This window comes from Loxodonta africana, chromosome 18 (assembly GCF_030014295.1).
Source record: "Loxodonta africana isolate mLoxAfr1 chromosome 18, mLoxAfr1.hap2, whole genome shotgun sequence".
Lineage (NCBI taxonomy): Eukaryota > Metazoa > Chordata > Mammalia > Proboscidea > Elephantidae > Loxodonta > Loxodonta africana.
The window spans coordinates 58,452,067-58,460,340 of NC_087359.1; the positions used below are offsets into that span (position 1 = coordinate 58,452,067).

Here is an 8,274-nt window from a genome sequence, read left to right on the forward strand (position 1 = left end):
ATGGCGGCCGACGTCGAGGGGGACGTGTACCTGTTGGTGGAGCACCCATTTGAGTACACCGCCAAGGATGGGCGCCGTGTCGCCACCCAGCCCAACGAGCGCTACCAGCTGCTGAGCCGCAGTACGGAGCCCTGGTGGCACCTGCGGCGCGAGCCCGGCGGGCGCCCCTTCTATCTGCGCGCGCAGTGCGTGCGTGAGCTGTCGCCGCTCGGCGGCCCCGCTGCTGTCCGCCCCGCCAACGCCCCACGCGGGCCCACAGCCCAGAGCCGCTCGCCTACGACTACCGGTTCCTGAGCGCGCCGACGCCTTCGGACCCCGACGGCGCCCCCACCGAGCCACCGCGCCGCGCACGCTCCCTGTGCCGCCCAGCGCGACAAACTGTCGCCACGCCTGCCTGCCTGTACCTGGGGCCCCCTGCGCCTGTGCGGCCCGCCCAGTCCCTGGACTACCTGGCTCCTGCCGCTGCGCCCCTGCCGGCCTCCTCCGGAGCGCGGGCAGCTCCAGGGCCTGCAGGTGGCGGGCTCCTGGGTGTGTCCGCGGTGCCTGGCGAGCAATGGCCCAGAAAACATCAGCAAGGCCATCCAGGACGTGCCTAGGCCGCCGCAGGAGGAGCACCCGGACCAGGTGCGTCACCAGGCGAGGAGTAGGAGTGCAAGGAGACCCGCTTAGTGTGGGGCTTGACACCCAGTGTCCCCTGGATCAATTCGTTCACACCGGGTACCGGGCCTCACCTTCCTCAGCCCCCAAACCAGACTCACAATGCAGATGATGCATGTCCAAAATGCCAAAACTCTGGGAGGCCAAAGGTTTTTTGTAACTCGATTGGTGGCAAAATTTGACTTGAACTGTTGCGATGTCATCGATACCCAAACCAGGTGCCCTCGAGTGGATTCACACTAATAGCGACCCCACAGGACACCGTAGAAAACTGCCCCCATAGGGTTTCCTAGGCTGTAATCTTTACGGAAACAGACTGTCACTTCTCTCCTCGAAGAGTGCCTGGTAGCTTTGAACCGCCCACGTTTTCCGTTAGCTTTAGAGCGCTCAACCACTGAACCACCAGAGCTCCCTGCAAGCCCTGGATCATCTTTGTTTATCCCAATTATTATGAATATTCATGTTTTGCTGCGGAAATGCTGTTGTTAGCTTCACCTGAGTCAGCTCCAACTGCCAGGGACCCCATGTACAAACAGAACTGAAAGCTGCCTAGCCCTGTCACATCTTCAGTATTGTGGGTATGCTGCAGTCCGTTGGAGCGGCCACTGTGTATTTTTAATGCCTTTCAACCTAGGGGCTCATCTTCCAGCACAATATTGGGCAACAGTCTGTTGTAATCCATAGGGCTTTCGTTGGTAAAATTTTGCAAGCAGATCGCCAGGCCTTCCTTCCTACTCCTTCTTAGTCTGGAGGCTCCACTGAAACCTGTCCACCACAGCTGAATCTACTGATATCTGAAATACCAGTGGCATAGCTTCCAGCATCACAGCAACACACAAGCCACCAGTGTATGACAGACTGAGAAATGAATGGGGTGCAGAAATGCAACTGAGTGTAATTACAGGATGCTGCCCCAAGCCCAGCCAGAGCATTACATAGCACAGGGTGGGTGTACGTAAGACAGAGAAGAAATCGGGCCGGCTGAATTAAATAAGGGCTACATTTCAAGGCCCTGTGTGCTTGACCAGCTCTAATTAGTCTCTGAATCTAAACCTAAGTACAGACCACCATATAACTTCTGCTGCTGGCACCAGAAAACTACTTGTGATTAACAAACTAGGTGCTTAGACAAGATAAGGGGCTATATTTCAAGGCCCTGTGTGCTTGACCAGGCACAAATCAGGGATAATCCTTCTGAGTTGTTTTTCAAGGCCTGGTCAGGTGCAGAGTGTGTGCAGTAAGATCAACGAGGCCTATGAACGACCTTTCACATGAGACAAACATGAACAGGGACCCCTCGCCAAGTCTCAAAGCAAGATCCAGAGGCATCACGCATGCACAACATCCCAGAATAAGTTCTGTTTGAAATCCTGGCAGCCTTTGTGATGGACTTCATGTTAGTTCCAGCAACCTCTGCCAGGAAGCCCATCTTGAATTCTAACTGCACCCGCATGTGATTTCCATAATCCCTCCCCTTCCCCTAGAAATCTCCACCCATCTAATGAATAAATTTAATGCCTTTCTAATGCATTTATAAGCCCTAAGAAATTCTTTGTCCAGTGAGAGACTGGAGGCTAGCATAGGTGGAAACCCCTCTCCCTCTCTCCCTCGTGAGCCCTTTACTTTCTTTCTATCACTAATAAACCTTAGTTCGTGTGGAACCTCTCAGCCTCTCCTGGTCATTCTTGGTCAGAAGAAGGTAAGAACCTAGGCAGGGCTTCGTCTCGAGCTGGGAAGCCTTGCCCTGTAACAGAATTTGGCAATCAGGGCAGGACTGATTTTTTTCCTCAGAACTGGGTGTGGGGGCAGATAAGGAGACCTACTAAACCCTGACAGACAGACAAGCAGCTGCCAGGACACCACCTGTCCTGTGTCCCTCCCTCTGGTGATTAGATCTCCATGCCTACTCTTCTCATCCGAATTTCCGTAAGAACAAGGATATTTCTCTCTGTCTTGACCTGTTTTTCCTGAGCCTGAGAGTCCTGACCCAACATTTACCATGAGGGGCTTGGCCCCCAGATCTGGTAAACCTGGTAAAGCAGGCGAGCTTAATAGATACACTTCCCAGATTGAGTTGAAAAGCTGCCTGCCCAGACCTGCACAATCCAGGGAGTCTCAAGAATGGAGTGATTCCCCTCGATGCAGACTTGGCTTCTGAGGTGAGGGGGTCACCCCAAGATTCATTAGATCTGGTGTGGTCTGCAATAAGGGGGAGAAACACTCCAAGATCTGTTAGACTTGATATACTCTGGAGAACTGATAGTTGACTCTCCTCTTTCTCTCCCTCACTTTCCTCTCCATTTTCTTTTCCTTTTGATTAAGTGCCAGCTGGTGGGTGATAGTCCTGGCGTTTTGCCCAGTTAGTGCATTTCTACCAGTTCAGGCCCATTATTGCATTTGTGATTTCAAAGAGGGACTCTTGGTGACTCTAGAGTTTGGGCAGGTGTAATAACAGCTGTCAATTTTGTCTATCTAGATGTTGTCTGGCTCTGGTTTGTGCACCCTGGTTCTGGTGAGTGGATGTAGACATCTCTATCTGTTTAGACTGAGAGATTGAAGCACCCCCATCTGTACTGGGGATAAGAGGCATCTGGAGGATTGTGGTGGAGATTCAGATATTCCTAGTAATGTGTTGGACCTCACGAAAACCATCCTCATTTCCCCTCTCCCATTGTGGCTTGTCTGGTCCCAGCGCTCTCTGTTTGCCTGTTCGTCTTATATGTGAATTTTATGCATGACCAGTGCTGTCTGAGAGGTTCAGACTTGAAGGCTATCTTCGTTGCCTCTGTCTGTGTCTTATGTGTCATTTATGTGTAATGCATATAAATTAATTGGTGAAAAAATTTAGGTTAAATTAAACACACTTACAGAGACTCCTGAGAACTTATTGATTGGGCTGAAAAAAAAAAGAAAAAAAGAGAGAGGTTCTCTCCCAGACCTGAGAAAATCCTTGGCTGCCACATGAGACACAAATAAATTCCTACAGACTAAAAGAAAAAGCTAGGGGTATCAACTACCCTTAAAAATAAAAAGCTAGGTTCTTGGGAACATTTAATTAGATTCAATGAAAAATCAAGAGCCCATACCAGGAGATTCACCGTAGGGTGCATTCTTAAACACTGACAATTCTTTTCTTACGATCAATTAAAGAAAAAGAAAGCTTCAGAAAAAGAAGGAAGTATAGGGTTAAAAATCTCTTGGCTACTGCGACTGGCCTGCCAAGCATACTCTAACTGAGATAAGGAAAAAGATTTACAGACCCAATTGTCAGGCAGCCTTCCTAACTGCTGCCTTATAGGCTAAAGGCCATCCCCCAAGAAAACAAAAAAAAAGGTAGGAGACCAAGGCCACAGGAGTGCAGAAAGTCCCCCACCCCTTTAGAAAGAGACCAGTGCAGCTGGTGTAGAAAATAAGAATAAGAATTTCGTCTTAAAGCAAAAGTAACAGTTCCAGAAGTGTAAAAGGGAAAGAAATTAGTTATCTTTTCCCTTTCAAAAGTTTTATCTGTCTGACTAAAGTTTAATGGTTTAATTTATGAGATTTTGAAGAGCTTTAATGTTAACTAGCATATAAAACAAAGAATTAGGTTTCTCGCTGTTCAAATCACAAAACTTTCATTGATTACTGAGTTAAAGAGTTAATCTCTTCTTTGTGTAATTTGCTTCAAAGACAAACGTTCTGTCTGTCACTGGAATAAGATTCCTGCATCTTGGCTCTGGAAGTTGTGCACCTTTTTTTCTTCCAACCGTTAGATGGTAACAGAGGAATTTGCCATTTCAAGGGAGGCAGGAAGAAAGTAAATACCCCGAGAAACAGCCTCAGGCCGGAATGACAGCTGAGACTAGAAGACAAAATCTGAATTTGTGTCCACCATCTTTTAGCTTTAAAAAATCAGTTGCATAAGCGGAAACGGAGCAGGCCCACTCTGACCGCTATTTATCCAAAAATCAACCGGGGTCTTTTTGACCGCTAATTCCCCATGAGCCAACAGTGAGTACAGAATTTGGCTGTATTAATAGAGATAGGAATTCAGATCTAGGGAGGCGATGCTGGGGCAGTTGGTGGCAGTGCTCTGGCCCCAGCTGGAACCCCAAACTCAGAACTGGGAACCACATACTGAGGAATGTTGACTTAGTGGGGTGTATACAGTGGGGGCTGAAGAAGATACGAGAAGAAGAGGCCAGAACTGGGAGGAAGAAGAGGCCAGAACTGGGAGGAAGAAGAGGCCAGAACTGGGAGGTGGGTAGGGGTAGCCAGGGTAGGAAAGGGTGGGGGAGAATAGCATGGCTGTCTACAACATACAAGGGGCTCCATGCGTCAAGGAAAGCGAATGCTCTGAGGGTCCCTGGTGGCCGTGAGGGGAGTTAACCAGGGTAAGGAAAGGAAAAAGCTTCCTCTCCGTCTGGGGGTCTTCTGGCCTGGCTTGCTGGGAGGGCATTTCGGGTCCCTCTCCCACTCTGGGAGGACCCCCAGCTCTGAGGATGTATGATTCCAGTCTGTAGATTGGCCCCCCGAGGAGGAAAGTGAGAGCTGCAGCGCTGACTTCGGATCGAGTGAGCGCCTGGGAAGCTGGCTGAAGAACCCTTTTGCAGATCTGTGATATGAATGCCCCAGCTTAGGCATTAAGCTGCCAAGGTAGTTTCTAAAACAACTTTACTACCTGTGAGATGTTTTCTTTAAAAATAGTGATAATAATAATAAAAACGTTAGGAGCAGGAAGATGTGTTTCATGGACCTGGATCAACGGGAACTTAATTCGGGGGCGAGGTGTTTGATTATTTAGTTCACCCCAAAGTTGCAAAGTGTTTTGATTTGAAGAGAAGAACGTAGAGAAAGAGGAGGCCATTCCCTTCTGAAAAACTATTTGAAGGTTTTTCCCAGTAAAATAATTATTTTAATTGATTTAAAGAAAGCCCAGTCAAGGGAACTTCAGGTTTATCCACGACTGGGCTTTAAGATGTCTACCTTCCTAAATCACATTGATTCAGGGTAGGGCTACACACTCGATTACTGTAATTGCCGTCAGTAAGTTGTACACCTGTAAAAAGTTGAACTGGCAGAAGTTGTGTTATGGATGTATTTACAACAATGACAAAAACAAGAAGAAGAAGAAAGAGGAGCTGCTGAGGCTGCTTATGTACAGCCAAAAACCTCAGGGAATTTGGTTTCTTGGTTTGGAGGTTTAGGGTCATGTTTTCATGGGACATCCTAGTTAATTGGCCTAATAGCATATTTAGTGCTCTGTTGTTCCTCCTAGTTCACTGCATACTGCCCGGGGCCTTAAAAGCTTGCAAGCAGCCATCCAAGGCACAACAATTGGTCTCCACTCACCTGGAGCAACAGAGGAAGAAGGAGAGTCAGGAATAGGAGGAGGATATGGAATGTGTGGCTAATTGCCTCCATTTTCTGCCTCCTTTGCTGGGACACCAGAAGGACTGGATGATGCCTGGCTACCATTACTGAAGAGTTTGATCAAAGATTCTGCAGAAGAATCCTGATCCAAAGGGGGAAGATGCAGAACAGCATTTCAAATTCTCAGGGACTCTAGACTTTCTGGAGCCATGGAGGCTGGATGAACCCTGAAACTATTGCCCTGAGATAATCTTTAAATGTTGAACAAAAAATGTCCCCTGAGTCTCCTAAAAGCGAAGAGTAGTTCAGCATAAATAGTAAAAAAGGGCCTGCCTTGACCATTATGCTTGTATAAGAACTATCTATATGGAATCAAGTTGACAACAGCAAGTTGAAAGATTAGATAGGAACCTTAGGGTGCAGTGAGGTAAAGTTAATAAGGGAGGAACAACTCAGAAAAGGAGGGTGAGAATGGTTGCACAACTTGAAGAATATAATCAGTGTCACTAAATGGTACATGTAGAAAGTGTTGGATTAGTTTATCCTTTGCAGTGTGTACTCTCAACAACAAATTTGGAAGGAAAAAAGTCTAGCTTCCTGTTAAATATAAGAGGAAGGGATTCAACGCCGGTGCTAAAGATTTCAGAAGCCTGAATAAAACAAAAGATCCCCCCTTATGAGACCAATCTTGAAGTTGGTTCAATTTTAAAACCATGACTATGTGCCAAGCCATATGCTAGGCACTGGGAATAACACCATAAAGCCTCCCTGTCTCGGAGTTTACATGCTAGGGGTCGTGCTAGCAAATAAATAAGAAAATAAAAGATTATACGGAGGGCTATAAAGGAAACAAATGGGTGTTGGTTACAGTATTTCAAGAGAAGCCTTTAACATGCTGACTTTAACATCCTTCTCCTCCCTTGTAGGCAAAGGTGGACCTCTGAAAAGTGGGGTTGTTACTTTTTCTGTATTAATGGCCTTGTTGAGTCAAAGTGGGTTGGGCAAGTTTTTCCATGTCAGTGTAAAGTGCTGTGCACTCGGATTCAGTCCCTCACTCTCAGACCAAACTGCCCACTCCCTAAGGCCTTCCTACAGGAAGTTTGGCATCCTCACTGGCTAGTGGTAGCCCCTACCTGATAGAGTGGTGAGTTAATAACCAAATATGGAACAAAGAGAATACGGAGGGTTGAGGAAACAGCAGCCTTTTAGAGTAAAATAGCTTTAATGTGTGTTCCCTCCCTTCCTGGCCGCACTAAATAGCGTTCATTTTGCAGGTCAGGTGCTTTTCTTGAAAGCAGTTCCGCCACAGAGTGGAAGAATGTCTCGATTTCAGTTTGGAGGAAGAAGAGGTCTGGCTGCCAGAAACTGACTAGCACTTTTGACAGTGCAGAGAGGCTGGTGAAGCTCTCTGTCCCTGAGGCTGGAGGCTGAGGGCAGGGAGGGGGGACAGAAAGAGCCCTAACCCTCCCCTGCTTTGAGGGGAAGGGTGAGGGAGGGGACGTGAAATCCTGCCAGCTCTGCAGGAGAAGGGAAGCCTGGGCCACGGTGATTCTAGGAAAAGGGCTCGCCATAGTGGCTTGGGCCTGGTCTCTGACGCACCTCAGTAAAGGTGGTGCGTAAACAAAGGTGTCATCATAAATAAAGGGTGGGGCGCGCGGTGGGTAACCGTGCGCGTGCGTCTCAGTCGGTCATAACGGTTCGGCTCCGGCTAAGAGCGCGGCGCCCCGTACCCTCCGCGTGTCATGTCCCGGTTGCGCTTCTGGGACCCACGGGTCCTCCTCATGCTGCAACTACTGTGGCTGCTGGTCCAGGCGCCACCTGTTCCAAGGTGGGCCCGGAACCTGGTCCGGCTGAATTCTGACCCCCCAGGGCTGACCGAACCCCGGTCTTTGCCCTCCCCTGATTTCCCACCCGAATCGCCAGTCCAGCAAGGGGCCCCAACACGGCTTCCAGAGGCCCCTAAGGTAGAAGAGCGTTTTCCTAGACCGCAGGAGATCCCAGTTCAGACCCCAGAGGCACCTGACGAGAATGAACCTTCTCTAGCCCAGCAGGAGGCCCAGACTCAGCCTCTAACGCCACCTAATGCGGTTATACCTCAGACTTCAGGGCCTCATGAGGTGAGTCTTCGACCTCCAGGTCAGAATCAAACTCATAATTCAACCTTGTCCAATATCACAATTCAACCAGTGGATATGGAGCTTACCTTAACCCCAGAGCGTATGAAGAAGGTTCAATCATGTCCACCTCAGCAGGAGGCCCCAGCAC

The 8,274-nt window shown here is 48.6% G+C and overlaps 1 pseudogene; it reads left to right on the forward strand.

The window, feature by feature from the left end:
- Positions 1-6,953, forward strand: LOC100673801 (rho GTPase-activating protein 27-like; annotated as a pseudogene).
- Positions 6,954-8,274: the final 1,321 nt, after the last annotated feature.